This window comes from Delphinus delphis, chromosome 2 (assembly GCF_949987515.2).
Source record: "Delphinus delphis chromosome 2, mDelDel1.2, whole genome shotgun sequence".
In the NCBI taxonomy this organism is placed as follows: domain Eukaryota; kingdom Metazoa; phylum Chordata; class Mammalia; order Artiodactyla; family Delphinidae; genus Delphinus; species Delphinus delphis.
In genome coordinates this window covers 16,142,111-16,160,017 of record NC_082684.1, presented here as the reverse complement: position 1 = coordinate 16,160,017, position 17,907 = coordinate 16,142,111, and the positions used below count along the sequence as shown (strand labels likewise).

Sequence of the window (17,907 nt, the reverse complement as noted above, 5' to 3'; positions counted from 1 at the left end):
TCCCCACTGGTCGTTGAGAGACCCCTCTGCAGTGGATGTTCCCTGGGGGACAGTAATATCTGCATACTTTGTGCCCATTCCTATAGGTGAGTGTACATACCTCTTCCCCAGACTTGCTTGTCCCTAGTTTTCCAGTCCTTTTCCTTCCAGACGCAAGGCCAATCAATCATCCTTACAAAATGGGTAACCAAGCTTGTTGTTCATCACTTTCTTACTGAGTAATGTCCTATCTCTCCCTTGACTAACGGACAGGTCTAAGATGCAGCTTTTATGTCTTCTCAGGGGATGGACACACAGAATTGAGCGATCAGTCACACCTAGTGGCAGCCTGCTTGCTAACGAATCCTCACGTTGGCTCTCCTTACATCTACTTTCCCCTTGCCCTGATCTCTGGGATTATTCTCAAGCCTTTAAGCTGTGCTTCCAAGGGAGCCCAGGCTAAATGGTTGGCATCAGGAGTGACCCTAGAAGTCAAACCATAAGAATGGGATTTTCAAATTAGATTACTAGTGGTAGTTACTATTACCCTGCACTGGGTGCATCAGAGTTGGTTGAATATTCATCCAGGTTGCAGAATTTTAACTGTGACATCACACCAGTGACAGCTATAAAGGAAGTGCCTAAATGTTCTAGATTCATTTTCCCATTCTCACAAGCTGGGAGTGCAGTGGGATAAATTACTATGTTGTCACACTTTTCTGAACATATGGAAGGAAAGCTGTTGGTGATCAGGGGGATAGCTGAATAGGTGCTGTGGGTGCTCAGGTGTCTTCGTTCCCTGTGAAATATTTCAGCATTTCTTCTTTCTGATGATTCGGTAACTGATGGCATTTTCCACCTTCATTGATTCCATGCTCTAAATCAGTGAAACTCTACCCTGATGTGTACAACTGAATTGCCTCAGTGCTTAAAAAAAATCAATGCATATATGGACTCCATCATTTAAATCAGAATGTCTAAAAGCGGGGCCCAGATATCTGTGTTTTTAAAAGCTCCTCGCATGGTTGTAATGTGCAGCCAGGGTTGATGACAGCACTTCCAGACCAACAGAGAGGGGAGGGTGGAGGGTGACTTATATTCATTGAGCAAGCACTACCATTGGCATCTTCCCTTTTTATATATATATATATATATATATATATATGCAGTTTCAATAACAGTGATATGGGAAAGATTTCTTCTTGAAGAAGAAGATTTCTTCTTGAAGGAACATGCCAACAGTTTGGTAGAAATACGTATATTTGTTGCTTGGGGTAAAAGGTGAGTCCTCCCAAGGGCATGTTCAAAACAAAACTGTTTCCAAAAATCGCAGGCATATGACAAGGAGAGGAATTGGATGGCCTTTGTGGGACTGGGAAAGAGAATGTAAGGAAGAGGGACAGGAAAGAATAAAGCACAAAGCAGCCTGCTGTGAGCCTCCAGATCTTCCACGACTCAACTCCCAGCGCTTGGGATTAGGACACCTTGTTGACATAGTAAGTGTTAAGGTTTCTGCCCAGGTGATATGGTCAGTATGAAAACAGGAGCTGGATGGTCAGGAATGTCTCTCCCAAGGTCTATGTCTCAATGTGATAAGAGCTAATATTCACTGAGAGTAATTTTAGACATTCAGGAGTTGCAAAAAGAAGTTGAAAGATGCTGTCTGTCCCATTGTGACAGAAAAGAACCTGCTGATGTCAGGAGATCACAGCTAGTGCTACACTTATGAGGCTCCACAGAGAGCCAGTGGGACCAAAAATGCCCCTCCAGGGTGCTAAGCTCTTGAGAGTAATCATGAACCAGCACCTCCCAAAGGGTGTTCTGTGGAACTGGAGTTCTACGGACGTTAAATGAAAAAAATATACAAGGTTTCCTGATCAAAGACGTCGGTCAGAAGGGCTAAATGAAAGGTCTTCCAAAGCCTTTAGTTTGCTAAATGAGCCTGGTGAGGGTCCAAGAGGGGAAACAAGACTACAGCTCTCCTGCATGTTCTCATGAAATACCTCAAAGACCCCAATTCCCTGAGAGTCATTTTGGGAAACATTCCTACAGGCCTATGTATGAATGACTGATGACAAATAGATATTTTTGCAAGAAATGAACAGAGACAAAAAGATATAAGTACATGCACTTGTACATTTTAAATTTGCCTTCTTTTTAAATCAGAAACAAAAGTAAGTTGTTTTTCATTTTTCTAGAAATAAGCCTTCATCAAAACAAACTGTTAGGCCACGGGAATTCACTGGGCATTTCCGTTACTGGTGTCTTGCCGCAGGGCCTATCTATTGAAGACAATGTCTGGAAGCTTCTACGTTGTCATTGTTGGTCACCATGATAATCCAGTTTTTGAAATGGAGTTTCTGCCAGCTGGAAAAGCAGAATCCAAAGACGATCACCGCCATCTGAACGAGTTCGTAGCTCACACTGCTATCGACCTCGTAGACAGAACATGTGGCTGTCAAACAACATGTACCTGAAGACGGGGGCCGAGTTCAGTGAATGGTTTGTTTCAGCATTCGTCACTGCGGGTCATATGAGATTTATTATGTTGCATGACGTCAGGCAAGAAGCCGGAATAAAAAACTCCTTTATCGATGTCTATGATTTATACATAAAACTTGAAATGAATCCATTTTATGAACCCAATTCTCCTATCTGGTCAAGCGCATTTGACAGAAAAGTTCAGTTTCTTGGGAAGAAACACCTTTTATGCTGAATGCAAAAAATTTGCAAGTAAACAGTGTCACTACAATAGGGTATACTCAGGAATGTGTACATTGTAAGTAACTTGATTAAACAGCATGGAAAAGTTTTAGTTGTAAGTCTCAATTTATCGAAACCTAATGCAATTGCTTTCATATTTAAACATAGCATATTCAGTTTCTTACGATTATCAACAGATTGATATTTGCTTGTGAACAGTGTTATTTATGAAGCGTTCTTTATCGGTAATCTTGAAATATTTCTATTTTAAAAATTGAGAATAAGCTTTTGAATTTCCTCATTCAGATAGCTTGATCTTGTTCCAAATGTCATGGTCAAGATTTGGTAGGCAGATTTAAACCCAAAAGCTTCTGCAATAGGGGATGAAGTTGATAGCACATACAGGGGCTCATCTATACATCTGAGATGTTATGAAAATGTATAGGTAGAATACATAGAAGTAGTATATGTACACTAAGAAGCCAAGAAGCCAGAGCAGACAGCTTTGAGGTGCCAAATGCCACAGGCCTGCCCCTGTCGGAGACTGGGAACGGCGATCCTCCTGTAATCCTAGAATCCTGAATCCATGTTTGTCAAGTGGGAGGCTAGGACCAAAGTGACAGGTTATGTTCTTATGTTTCCTTTCCTCAGACAGTAAACTAAAGATGAAGTGAACCCGTTGACAGCTGTACTAGGAAAAAGTTGTACGGCAGTTTTAGAATTGTAAGCAAAGAAAAGCTTGCATCACATTAACCCTTGCGCTCTTGGCTCTTTAGGCTGTATATCATACCGGAGGGGGCGGGAGTGACTTCTTTTGTACTGTAACGGCGTGGGATCTTACAGTAAACCAGTAAATGTCCATTGAAAAGCAAGTAATATAACTGGGTATTTTCTGTGCTAATTGCGAGCACAGAAAGAAGTTTGTTCCATTCTGAGTAACCTGAGCAAGTAATTCTAAGTTTGGTCTTGTATCTTTGTGTGAAGCTGTTAGCATAATTTTTTACCATATTTATTTGATATCCTAAATAAAGATGTTTGTCCAAGGAAAAAATAACAAAACAAAACAAAAAACAAGCTGTTATCCTGCACGAGGCATTGTGTATTCCACGGTTGCTTATCCCCCATTGGTTGTACATGAGGTAATGGCTCTGCATAGTTATTTCACTGACTCCTTGAAACTGCAACTCCCTGTTGAGAGCTGAAGTAATATATGTGAGAACAGTAGGGAGCCCGAAAGTAAAGAATTCATCCCGCTGAATTTTTTCCTATCGTACATTCATGATGTGACTCCACAAGTCGACCGCTAACCGAGAAGCAGTTCACATTTATGAGCGGGAGGTTAGAAACAGCTTGTGCTTCTGGGTCAAGTTACCTTTACTGAAGTGGAGAGAGTGTGATGATGTAGCTTTGGAGTGGGAGGCAAGAGACCTGAATTCTTGTCCCAGTGATACATACTCTTGCTATGTGACCTTGGCCAAATGCCTAGTTGTCTCATCTGTAAAGTGGGGCTTAGACGCTCTTGCAGGTCTCTTCCAGTTTGAATCTAGGTGTATCTGGATAACTGCACGAAAATAAATGTAAGCCATTCCAAAGTGACTGGAGAAAACCTTGGAGAACTTGGAATGTACAAAAAGGGCCCTCCTTAGGAAAGACCCCTTCTTAACAATGAGGCTCCTGAAGTTTTACAGCCGTTATTCTCTGTGGGCCTGGGGGTAGAGATAACGAGATGCTTAGTTTGAGAAAGGTTTACTCATTCCTAGGGCTCCTTTTCTTACTCTGTTGAAGGTTACACGACGCTGGGAAAAGGCTGAGGGGCCCAGGCCCTGAGTCTCCACGCGATGCTGCTATCCACTCACATGAGTGTCCAGCCATGATGCTCCTGTGCTCAGCTGTGGTGTCCAGGGATGTGTGTCTCCACGCCTGCTTAGTCCTCTCTTGCACCCTTGCAGCTGTCCCTGACTTGAAGTTTATATTGATACCTTCTTTCCCTCTGCCCTTTACTTCCTTGTGGACTACTGGAGCTCTCACGGTGGAGCAAATATTTTTCTGAGGGTTGTGAAGAGCTCAGTCTGTACCAGAGCAACAATCTCTGTCCCATCGCCCAAGAATGGTCAGCATAACTTTCCTTAGAAGTAGTAAGACAACAATATGTTTGAATTTTCATATGCTGTCATATTAAATTCTCAATGATTCACCTAATTATGTCTCCCTATTAGAATTTCTGGTGTCTGAATTGGAAGGTTGGCGTGGCCAGGATGTATATAACTTGAACAAAGCTCTCCATGTGATTCTAACATTCTCTCCATCTCTCCACTCCCCCACCCAAACATGAGGCCTCTCTCCTTCTTTGGTCCTTCAGCTCTAAACATAGAGAAGCAGGACATTTTTGTTGACCTTAGCAGTGTTTGAAAGGTTCATTTCATTTGCGGCTTTAGACTCCCTGTGTGAAATTATGGGAAGAACTGTAACAGAATACATTTTTGTTCATGTGACCTTTTTCCCATTTTAGGTATATCCTTCTAAAATGTCTCTCTCCTAATACTGCCCCCTCCGTAATTCAAGCCCCTGGACAACTGGTAGAACCTCCAGCGTGGTCTTTCCTGCGTCTTCTCATCCATTCTTCATACAGCAGCTAGAGGGATCTTCTAAGAAGTCTGATCGGGACTCATCCCACTGAAAACTCTCTTGGCTTTTACTGCTCTTAGGGAAGATTCTAAAACTCATAACATGGTCCACAAGAGCTTTGTGGTCTGACACAGTCCTAACAATATATCAGATCTCAACTCTGGCCACTTATCCCCTTTCCTTAAGCTTCCATCGCACCGGCCTCCTGCTTTTCGCCTTGCTCCTTTCTGCATCAGGGCAAATGCTGGTCCTTCAGCCTGGGACCATCTTTGCTCCATTTCTTCATGTTCCCAGTTATAAATCATCACGTAGTTGGATAAGGATGCCACTTTCTTAGGTTGCGGAGTCTATGATTATTACTTAGAAGCCTATCTGAAACTTTAGTTCAATGAGTAGTATGTGTATAAAAGTTAAAATATCTTTATTTTTTTCACATGGGGAGCCGATTTTTTGGCACTGTTAACTGAATGGCCATCCCTCCTGTATGACACAATGCCACTTTTCCCGTATTTCTTAATTCTGGTGTGAACCTAAGTCTGTATCTACACTCTCTCCTCTTTCACTGAACTTTTGTGCCTATTTTTATACCATCACCACACTGCGTTAATTACCATATAGCTTTATAATAAATCTTTATATCTGGTAAGGAGACTCTCCCCCTCTTGACTAATTGTTCTTCAAGAATTTTTTTGTTCTTGGCCCATTTCACTTCCATTGGGCTTTTTGGACCAATTTATCAAGTTCTGTGAGGAGACCCTGTTGAAATGCTCGTTAGAATTGCATTGAATTTTACAGGTATATTTTGGGACATTTTACATATTTATGACTTCTCATCCAGGAAGTTAGCATATGTTTCTATTTTGTGTAAATCTTTTATGGCTTTCAATAAAGTTTTATAATATTCTCCATAAAGATCTTAGACATCTATATTAGATTTATTGCTAGGTCACTTCTAGATTTTATTACAAGTTTTTGATACTGCAAATGGCATTTTTAAAAATGTATCCTTTCATTGGTTGTGGTTTGTGGTTGATGCACAAGAATGAATTCATTTTTCATAAGGTAATCTAGTATCTAGCAACTTTGATGAAGTCTCTTAGTAGCTCTAGTTTTTGCCTTTCAATTCCTTTAGTTCCCCATGTAGAAATTAATATTTTGCTCACAAATAATGACAATTTGATTTTTCTTTACCTATCATTTTAACTTTTATCTATTTTCATATATTATTCTGCTAACTAGGTCCTTCATAATAATGTTGATTAAAACTGGCATAACAGACATCCTTGTCAGATTTTACTATTAAGTGTAATATTTGCTCTTGGCTTTCTTTGTGATTTCCTTTCTCAGGTTAAAAAATTTGTTATAAGTTCGTATTATAAATTAGTATTAGCATTATGAATGCTTTCTCTGAATTTGCAGAGATTACCATATGTCATAAAATGAGATGGAATATTTTCCCTCTTTTTCTATTTTCTAGACCAGTTTGTATAAGATAAGAATTGGTTTTGGAAGAACTGTTGGAATTTGCCTATAACATCATCTGGACCTATGCTTGTTTTTTCATTCCTTATTTATTTCTCACTTCTGCGATTTTCTTTCTATCATGTGAAACTGGGAAGCACACGTTTTAAAAATTTCTATATATTATATATAGTATCCTGAATTTCTACATGTTATGCAAGTTTTTGTATTAACGTGATCCACCAGCTTTCTAAAATCAGAAGTCTTGGATTAGTCCTTTAAAAATTTTTTTTGCTGGGCTTCGCTGGTAGTGCAGTGGTTAAGAATCCACCTGCCACTGCACGGGACACGGGTTCGAGCCCTGGTCTGGGAAGATCCCACATGCCACGGAACAACTAAGCCGGCGTGTCGCACAGCTAAAGCCTGCGTGCTGCACAACTACTGAAGTTTGCACGCTTAGAGCCCGTGCTCCGCAACAAGAGAAGCCACTTGCAGTGAGAAGCCCGCGCACCGCAACAAAGACGCGGCAACCAGAGAAAAGCCTGAGCACAGCAACGAAGACCCAAAGCAGCCAAAAATAAATAAAATAAACTTATAAAAAAATTTTTTGTTTTGCTTACTATTGTAAAATGAGATCTCTATTTTATTATCTATTCTTGCTAGTTAATACTGGTATATAGGAGGCATACTTGCATTCAGTTCTAATCACTTTGTTAAGCTCTTTAAAATGTATCCAGCATATTATCAGAGTCAGCAGTCTGTGACTGCAAAATAATATTTTATTTTCTTTGGTATTCAAGATACAAAGAGTACTAGGCCTATTGCATGGACTACTAGAAATCTATTTTTCTCCAGGGTTTCACTTTCCAATAGATTTTGGAGAAGCTCTAAGGAATGTATCTACATAAATGGTTCTCTGTTGGTGGAGTCATCCACTTGTTCCTGCAGCCCATGCTCTGAACCACTGCTTCTCCAAAGGCAGGCATAGTCCCTCTCACCACCTCATAGAGCATTCCACATCCTTATCAGATTCCTCTAAGCTTGGACATGATCCCCTCTCATAATTCCCAAACTATTTAACAAAACTTATTTGTGAGCACCTAGAGGAGATGATCAAGTGACTTATAACGGAAAGAAAATTTGTCATCAGATTTTCAAAAACAATGCTCCAGAAGAAAATGAAAATATATTTAAGACACTCAAAGAAAAAGAATGTGCTCTAAGGGTTGTATAACCAGCCAAATTGACTTTCAATATCAAAAGCTCTAAACTTAGTATCAACATCTAAATATTCAATACTTAACCCTTTCCTGAATCTACCAGAGATCAACCTTCAGACACACAACATGTCTAGGACTTTGTCATAAATACTGGCATGTAGTTATTTATAGAACTAAGTTGAAATGAGTGTAAAAAGACAAGATTATAGTGTGTAATAGTTATATGTTTTGACGATGTAATCACAGTCTAACTAAAAAATGCCTGGGGGGAGCATCACAAAAAAGCTTTTAATTGTTTTCATAATCCTCTGATGGATAGTATTAATATCAGTATTATGGGACAACACTGTGTATGACATAGGATAAAACAAATTAGTAATTACGACCTATTCTAATTCTATTATTCCCTCTGTTCTGGAGAACCAGGATTCTTAGTATGGAAAAAAGAAGAGACAGATGTAAGCTAGAAGAGAGTAAGTAAAAACTCAATTGTCCTGAATTTGAATTGAATGAGTGTATATTAGTAGAATTCAAATTTATATTTATGAATATATATGTATGTATGTATATATATATATGTATTTAAGAAGCTCTCATTTCAAGATCATGGTCTGGGTGCAAAGGATGCTCTGTGTCAATGGGCTGATCCTAAATCTGTCCACTGAAAATTTCTGGAAACAAGGACACAACCCAGTAGCACTGAGCCTGCATAACACCCACAATATGATTTGAAATGAGGGTTTCTTGGAGATGTGACTAATTTCAGGACAGTGGCAGGAAATACACAAGATGATCCTGGACCATGTTCTTAGCCCATAAGGGTCATGTTAAATGGAACCAACTTGAAGAAGCTCCTCAAGGCCAAATATGGGGCTATTTGAGTTTTAATAAAGATATTAACTACAATAGATTAGTACATATCAAATGTGCTTAAATAAATATATGAGTTTTTAGGGTTAGTCATACTTAGAGAAGGATTTGGGAAACCAACTTATTATCTTGAAAACTAATCAAGGGGAAAGCCTCAAGCACTCATCCTGTCTTTCCTATATGAATTGTATCTCTGTACCTAAATAGCAGATCAGGAGAAGTGACTCTTCAAAGGAAGATTCCAGTCAATAAATTAAGAAGAAGTGAAATTCCCCTTTTGCAGCCCCTACTTAATTCACTGATCTAGGCATTGATCAGAAATAGCTGCTAATTTCACAAAAAGAGACGAAACCAGACAATCTGTGCCCCCTGATGAAAGGACACAAAACCCTTATACTCTTGCCAAAACAAGTAAACAAACAAACAAACCCAAATCTGATGCAATTATCAATTTATAGGAAATACAGAGGACAGAAGAACCTCTTAAACTACACCATGATGACATAATCATCTTATGGGAGTCTCTACAGGCCAAACAACCTAGATTCTTCAACAAATGCTTTACAAGGGATAAAGTGGGAACTGGGGAGAAACATTAGATTAAAAGACAAATCTAAAAATAGAAAAAAATAAACTATAGCATTGATGGCTGCAAGACTGGGTGAAAAAAAAATGATCTCTTAAAGAAAAGTGATTACAATAAAAATCAAGAGAGTGGTTACTTTTAGGGAAGAGGGATCCAGTATGTGGAGGGCTTCTGAGGTAGCTGACAAAGTTCTATTTCTTGACTTGGCAGTGGTTACAAGAGTTATTTGCCTTTTAATCATTCATTAAAGTATAATTTTGTATCATGGAGTTTCTTGTATCTAAGTTTTCATTTAACAGTGAAAAACTTTTTTTATCTTTATTGGTTGCTTAGGGGATAAGCTTTCAAAATATGATTAAGTGTTCCTAAAACTCATCACTTTGGAGGATCGCAAGCCAAAATCTAACCTTTGCATTCCTGTCTAGCTCCTGCTGGGTTTCAGGGGAGCAAACTAGTTCAAATCCAATGTGGCCAAATATGTAGTAAGCCTCTTTAACCTTCTCCCCACCCTTTCACATCAATAAGACCCTTCCCCAGTCTATTCATTCATCCTTATCCCCAGAATGACTGGCAGTGGAAACATCAGTTTCCTTTCATAAGCTCTCTCACCTCCACTCACAGGGTGTAACCTGACCTCAGGGCAGCAAAGGAATTATAATGACTGTTAGTATATTTCTCAAAGTCTGGGTTATTCAATAAAATAACACCACATGGGGGATGCCACCATTTGAGTCCAGTTATACAGTTAAAAGAAAAATTTTTTTTTGTTTTAAGATTTTTTTGATGTGGACCACTTTTAAAGTCTTTGTTTAATTTGTCACAATGTTGCTTCTGTTTTATGTTTCAGATTTTTGGCCTCAAGGCATGTGAGGTCTTAGCTCTCCAACAGGGTATAGAAACTGCACCCCCTGCATTGGAAAGCAAAGTCTTAACCATTGGACCACCAGGGAAGTCTCAAAAAATCATTTCTTTAGCTGTTCAAAGCATACTCTGTTTAAGGCTGACCTTAATTCATGTCAGAAGCAAAGCATTGTCATTTTATTCTGAAATATAATTGAGGTGTATGGTGCCCTGTTTTCTCCTTTAAAATGAGCTACCTTGCTGTGGTTTTTATTCTCAAATCTTCTCTTAGGGTTTTTTTCAAAACAAAGGAAATCTCAACTTCTAGAAATGGAAAAACCAACCACTTTCAAAAGATAGTTTTCCCATCTATCTCTGTTGCTGCAAACCAGATCAAATCAAAAAGTTTTATCTTTATTAGGCACTTGTTTTAATGAATTCCTGTCATTGATTTTTTTAAAAATCCCTTCATTTAACCCTTGTTTTCTTCTAGAAATCTTATAACCTCTTCTAATTCTTCCCATGAAGTCATGACACTTCAAAGACATTAAGGCGTTCTATAGGAAGAATTAGTCCCATTTATTTGTTCTCACTCTTATTATTGTGTGTAACAGATACCACAAGCTGGCCACCTAAATCCATTCTGTCCTCCTTCCTGGACCCATGGCTGGAGTAGATTTCCCGATTTCCTTCGCAGTTGTTTTAGGTGACTTGGTTCTCACCGTTGGAATGTGAACAGCAATAATATGCACCCTCCAGGGCTCATGAAACCTCCCCCCAACTCGTGCTCCTCCGCATGCTTTCCTCTTTCTGGGTGACTGGGAAGGTGACCATAGGAAGCCTTGGTGGCCATGTGTGGAGAACGGCAGACTCACCATCACACCTGGATCCCTGAGAAACTATGCCACTGCTGCCGCTGACTTAAACTCCCTCAGTGAGAGAGGAACACATTTCTATTTAACCCACTGAACTTTAAGGGTTTATTTGTTTACCATACTCCCTACTCAATTTCCTGAAATCATTACCTGAAAGTGAGCGCCATAGTAAACACCTAAAATGTACGGAATTAGCTGAGTGTTCAGAACGAAGGAAGGAAGAAAATGGGTATCAAAGACTGGAAAGCTAGAGCCCCGTGTTATCCATGGGGGAAAAAACTTAATAAAATTATCATCTATGATGACTTGGAAGGAAGACCAAGAGCCTATTAAGCCTGTAGCTCAAGGGAAAGCAATTGGAAAAGCAAGAATATTATTGTGTGTTGGCTCCTATTTATCACTGTTAGCAAAGTATTACAAGAAAGAGATGAACTCAGGCAAAAATTGTCTAGTTTGACAGCTGAAGTGGAATTAAATAACAAGACTTTTAAACTTCAGGGTTTCCTAGGGCTGAGAAAACTGATGGTTTCTGTACCTCAAATACTAGAAGATAAGATTTGTATGTCATAAAAAAAGCGGGGAGACCCAGCCCAGTGGCAAAGATGATATCAAGGATGTTGCCTTACCACCTAAGACGATTGCTTCAGAGGTCAGTGTAGATTCCATGAGGGCAAAGTGGATGGGCTGAGCAAAAAAAAAAACAAAAAAACAGACTTTAGAACAGATCTAGAAAAGAATTTGGAGCTTATTTACTTCTACATGAAACTGACTGGAAGCAAGTAGGTCAGAAGCCTGTCATGTTTTTGAGCAAACTGTACTACCCAGAAACTACAAGTTTGGGTCTGTAAAATTACCCTCATACAGTAGCAGAAAGTGGGCTTTGAAAGATGTACAGCTTATAACATACTCCCCGATATCCACCCCATAGGTGACCATGAGCACAGTGGACAAGAATATTCTCCAGGCGGGCAAAAACTAGGGCCACCAAGAACAAGGACAAGAAAGCTCCTTGCAAAGGACAGATGCAGAGTCTAAAAGACATTTCCTTCTAAGGGTTGGGGTTCTTTTTCTATCATTGCTGTGGACCAGCTGTGGACCATCATTGCTGTGGACCAGCTGTGGACCATCATTGCTGTGGACTGCTTTGAGGGTTTTTATTATGGTTATCCTGTCCAATTTTGTATGTTAAGTGAGCAGATAGAGCACAGGTAACTTATCTTTTGGTACAGAGGGTGCCTGACCTTGAGGGACCATATCTGGATCTGAAGGAGTGGTCTGAGCATCACATGGAGATCCTAGACTTTGAGACAGATATAATAACTGGATGAAATTTTGGGTTTTCTCCCCTAAAGAGTATGCATGTTTTATGTAAGGGATGATGGTGACCAAAAGGGCTAATTGTGATAGAGATTACTAGAGGTCTACCAAAATCCATTCTCCCCTTCTTTCCGGGCACACAGCTAGACTTCGCTTCTCAACAACCCCAGAAGAGAAGTGACTAAGTTCTCTTCAGTGGAATATTATTAAAGTGATACATGCCACTTCCAAGCATGGCCCATAAAAGCCTCTCACTCTTGTCCCTCTATGCCCTTTCTCCCTACTGGCTGACTGACATGGCAAGGTTTTGGATGACTCCCAGAGATCACATGTTGAAGTTGGCAGGGCCACTGTCAACCTGGGTTCTTAAACAGCTGTGTGGAAGAGAGGTGCCTTCCACTCAGATGCTATTGTAGTGGCTTTTTGAGTTTTAAGCTACCGATATTTGGATTTTATTTTAACTGCAGCCTAACATTCTCTAACACATCATGCTAAAAAGTAGTAGTGTCTATTTTTGCACGGTTTGTCAATTTTTCCAAGAAAGGCTATAGCTGATCCATTGAATCCAAAACCTTTACACTGTCCCTCATCACCATCCATCCCTTCAGGATGAGATTAGATTGCATGGTCTCTTTTTATTTCTTACGATTCCCTTGAATAATCCACTCTGAATCTCTTCTCTCCCTCTCCCACCACTGCTCTCTCTCTCTCTCTCTCTCTCTCTCTTTCTCCTTATCCCCTGCTCTGCTTACACCCAACTGTCTACCTACTCCCATACTCACGAACTTTAAATTCATGACCGCTGAAGTAAAATAGGTCCGTAGTGGTGCCCAGCAATCTCATTACATTTCCATAGTTCATTCGCTCATCCAGTCTCCTACAGAACTAGTTCATATTTCCTTCTCCCTCCACAAATCGCCAGGTCCTCGACCCTCCTCCTCCCTCTCGGCTGAGGAGTTTGAATTCTTTTTCAGTAAGAAAGCAGAAGCAATCAGGGGAGAATTTCCACTAGCTCCCACCAGGCCTCTACTGCCTACCTTCATCTGTTCTCATGTAATTTGTCTTCCCTCCTGGGTGAATTGTCTGTGCTCCTTTCTAAAGCCAAAACCTTCATATGTGCACTGGGCACCATTTCCTCTTATCTACTCAAGGGTCTTACTCCAAACAACTCTCTCCTTTCTCTCCTGCTCATCAAATTTTCCCTCTAAACTGGATCTTTCCCATCAACACACAAAACATGCTGCAATATATCTCATTTTAAAAAACAAAAAACTTGACTCCACACCCTCTTTCAACTATTATCTCATTTCTTTGCTAGTTTTTATATATCTTTCAAAAAAAAACTGTCTATATTCACTCTCTCTCTAATTTCATTCTCTCTTGAACCCACTCCAAACAGCGTTTCTTTCTCACCATTTCATTGAAGCAGCTGATATCATGATCCTTGATGACCTTCATGTTGCCAAACCCAATGGTCAATTATTAATCTACATGTTACTCAACCTGTTAGCAAATTTTAATACAGTCTATCACTCCTTTTTGAAATACTTGAATCTCTTGGCTTCCAGGGACCCTTCTCTCTTGGTTCTTTGCCCTCCTGACTGGTCACTTTTCCATCTCCCCAGCCTCTAATGTTGGAATGCCTCAGGCTCAGTATCTTATGTTTACTCTTTCCTATGTACACACATTCTCTAGAGGATCTTGTCAAGTTTCATAGCTTTTGAGACCATATTTATGCAGGCGGATCCCAAATTTCTGTTTCTAAGCTAGATGTTTCTCTTTAACCCCAGGCTTGTATATCCAACTGCCTTCCTGACATCTTCACTTGGGTATCAAACTTAACTTTCCCCAAAATCAAACTCATGATTATCCTTAAGCCTGCTCAATAAAAGTAACTCCATATTTGAGTTGCTTAAGCCAAAACCTTCATCCTCCTTGACTATTCTCTTTCCCTAACACTCTACAACCAGTGCGTCAGCATAATCTCTTGCGTCTACCTCAAACTATATCCAGAATCTGACACCTTCTCACCACCTCCATCACCATCATCTCTCACTGGATTACTAAGATAGTATCCTGTGGTCAAAATTGCTTATTTCTTCTCAATATCTCTATTCCCTCCTTCTATACTGATAGAATTTTTAACTGGGTACCTGGTCTTCCAGAATTTAGATTTCCTAACATTTTTTGCAGCTTGGTGTAGCCAAGGGGATGTAAGCAGAAATATCTGTGGAACTTCTAGGAATGTTCCTTAAGAGATAGTCATAAGGTACCTTTTGTAGCTTCCTCTTCATCTTTTTCTCATCCTGCTTCCTGCTACATAGATAACTCTTTAACCCGCAGAGAGGTGGCAGCCTTAAGTTTACTCTTTCCTCTCAGCACTCACGCCCTATGTAAGTCCTTAGAGCAATGAGTTGGAAGGTTCTTGAATCCCTGAGGACTTGGTAAATGAAGCTGCCATCTACCTCTAGATTCAGACCTCTGAACTTATGAATGAGAGAGAAACCAACTTCTACTTAAAGCCTCTCTTATTTGGAGAACACTGTCCCTGCTGAACTTCCTTCAAGACAATATGCCTTCTGATTTTTTTCCCTGCTTCTGCTCCTTTATAAACTATTCTCCCACAGCATCAGCCAGAATAATACCAGGTTGGCTCATGCTACTCTTGTGATCAAAGCATTCCAGGGGCTTCCCATGCTACTCCCATCATGGTCTCATCAAAGCCCTCACTAGACCTGTCTGCACTTCCATGTTCTGCTCCCCCTGCTCCTCTGCCCTCATCTCCAGCCACTCTTCTCCCCACTTGTTTTATTCCAGACACAATGGCCACTCACTGACTCACAAGCACACTGCTGCTGAAGGGCTGTGCACTCTTTTCCTCATCCCTTGTTCTCTCTGGTTCACTCTTTCTCAGTTTCTTCAAGACTTTACTCAGATATCACCTTATCAATCAGGATTTTTCTGACTACCTGATCTAAACATTCACCACAAGCACGAGGACATTTCCCAGAAAAGTTGGGGTTTTCAGCTTCTTTAGAAAATGCAACTGCTCTGACAATACTGGGCCCAATTTTCACAGGGAAGCAATGGACTTGAGAGAGGAATAGCTTCAAGGTGGGTCTTTGGAGAACTTCAGTTATTCTTCCCATATAATTTCCATCTGTACTTTGTCCCCTCCTCCTTTGACAGGAGCAAAGGATGCTGTGTTTATTTTATGTAGACTCCCATGCAAACTTAGCTTCGAGCACCAGTACCCTTGACTCCATCCCATCCCCAGCCCCAGTTAGATGGTCATCCTTCTAAATATAAAGTCTAAAGTCGCTGCTGGACAGAAATCGGGAGGCATAAGCATCTATAGTTCACTTTCCCCACCCCACCCCCCACCAACTCCCTGTTGTCATGTATCCCCCTACTTCACAAATTCATAATTTTGTCTGGTTGCTCAAGACATGCTGGCTTAAAGTATTTAGTTCTCCCAAATTTATAGGGGAAAACGCAAAGATTAAGAAGCTTTTTGAGACCCAAAAGATTTACCCTTTAAGAGTGGAACTCAAGAGACAATCATTGCATATGACTTTCTATACCTGATGCTCTTAAGGCCAAATTCTGTCTACCAGATTATTTTACAAAGCCGTATGGCTCAGTCTTGGAGAGTTGTTTGATTTGGCTCATAGCACGAGTCTGTTTTCTTTTTAAATGTCAAAACAGGCCAACCAGGCTTTGAACATGTGCAGAGATCATTGCGAACAGATTAATCTTTCCTAGTAAGGGATCTAGACTTGTGTCAATGAACAATTTCAAACAACTAAAAGGTGAATTGCATTACTGAGCTGGTGAATGCTGTATTTAGAAGTTACTAAAGAAAATTGCTAGTTCAAGTGAAGTTCAAATTCCTCAAAGTGAATAACTTCTAATAAGTTTAGGTAGAGCTTGGTAGTGCCCTGTTACATACATATATCAAGTTTGTATTAAAGAAAAGTGTTGGTGTTTCCATGTTAATTTTACCATGTCTTCATAAATGTTTTCAAAATCAAATTTTTGGAAAATGGTAATCAAAACTACTTTGAATGCAGCTCATGGACTTTTCTTTTTCTTTGTTCAGGATTAAGAATTATCTAAAATAATTTCATTCATTCATTCATCAAAAATCGTGCAACAAATATTCATCTAGCAATGTTAGTCACTGTTCTAGGCACTAAATTTAGAGTAGTGAACAAAAGAGCCAAGTCCCCAGTCTCATGGAGATTACAGTCTTGTGGGATAGAGGGTGGAGGGAGAGAGAGTAAACAAGTAAATGTATAAAACATCAGGTTACAAAGATAAGTGCCAGCAAAGCAGGCAGGGATGGAGTTTTGTGCACATTTACATCACCAGCATTTGGAGCTTTGAAGGAGTTTAAGAGGATGAATGGATTAATGACTTAATTTGATAAACTCAACCTGCAGAACTTCTGATCAGACAGAGCATTTGCTCTACAGCCATGAAATGGGGTGGCTGGGGCATGCATGCCTTAGTTCCATCTCCCACAAACTGAGGCCTTGTGCATTGGCTGCAGGTGGTTCCCAAAGAAAAGCCTTAAGAGACAAAGTCCTTTTTATGGCCTCTGCTTGCAACCCCTCTCCCAGCCCCATATACCAAGGGCTACAGAGAGACTTCACCTCCTCTAAGAGGTGGAGATTCTTATAAAGTTGAGAACTTCCCCAATTTATCTACAGCAAATTAGACCTCTCTTTAGAAGAAAGGCTACCTTGTTGGGAAAGGCATCTGCAAGTTAAAATGTTTTCTGATAAGCTTTCTTTGTCCTTGTTGAGAGAAATAATCATTGACCAGGGTCCCCTGTTACTTTGCCAGGGTTTCTTCATCTATCTGGTCATGTACACTAGTTGCTAATTGTTTCATCCAACAAAGTCAGCACTTCTCTCCAGATCCTGTGCTGTGTTGGCAATTTGACTGGTCTTGTCTCTCTCTCTTCAGTTCTGGGAAGATGGTATCTTACTTGCAGACTTTGCTTACACTGAGCGGAAACAGACACGCCCAAATGCTGAACCCTATATCTGCTTGAAAATCATGAAAAACAGTATCGTCCTTTGACCTTTGACAAGACCTTTCCAAACCACAGCCCCTGAGATATCAGAGGATATGGTTGCTCCCATCAGGTCAATGCAGGAAGCAAGTGTAGGAGAGCCAAAGCCAGGGTGAGAGCCAGAGACTGAGAGAAAGAAGAAAGGGGGTGACCCAATTCATGACAAATGAATCTCAGAGACAAGACTATACTGTGAGGTCAACAAAGTTGCTCAGGGCTGCATCACAACTGCAGTGGGCTGCAGGCACTTTTATCTATGGGGTCCCCTTCCCCCGTTAAATAATATAAAAAATTATATTTTATGATTGTGTTGGTATAAAGAGGAATATAAACCAAACTGGGTTCACT

General features: G+C 40.1%; 1 pseudogene; it reads left to right on the top strand.

Moving 5' to 3' along the window:
• Positions 1 to 2,273: 2,273 nt before the first annotated feature.
• LOC132419456 (trafficking protein particle complex subunit 2-like) lies at positions 2,274 to 2,862 on the top strand (annotated as a pseudogene).
• Positions 2,863 to 17,907: the final 15,045 nt, after the last annotated feature.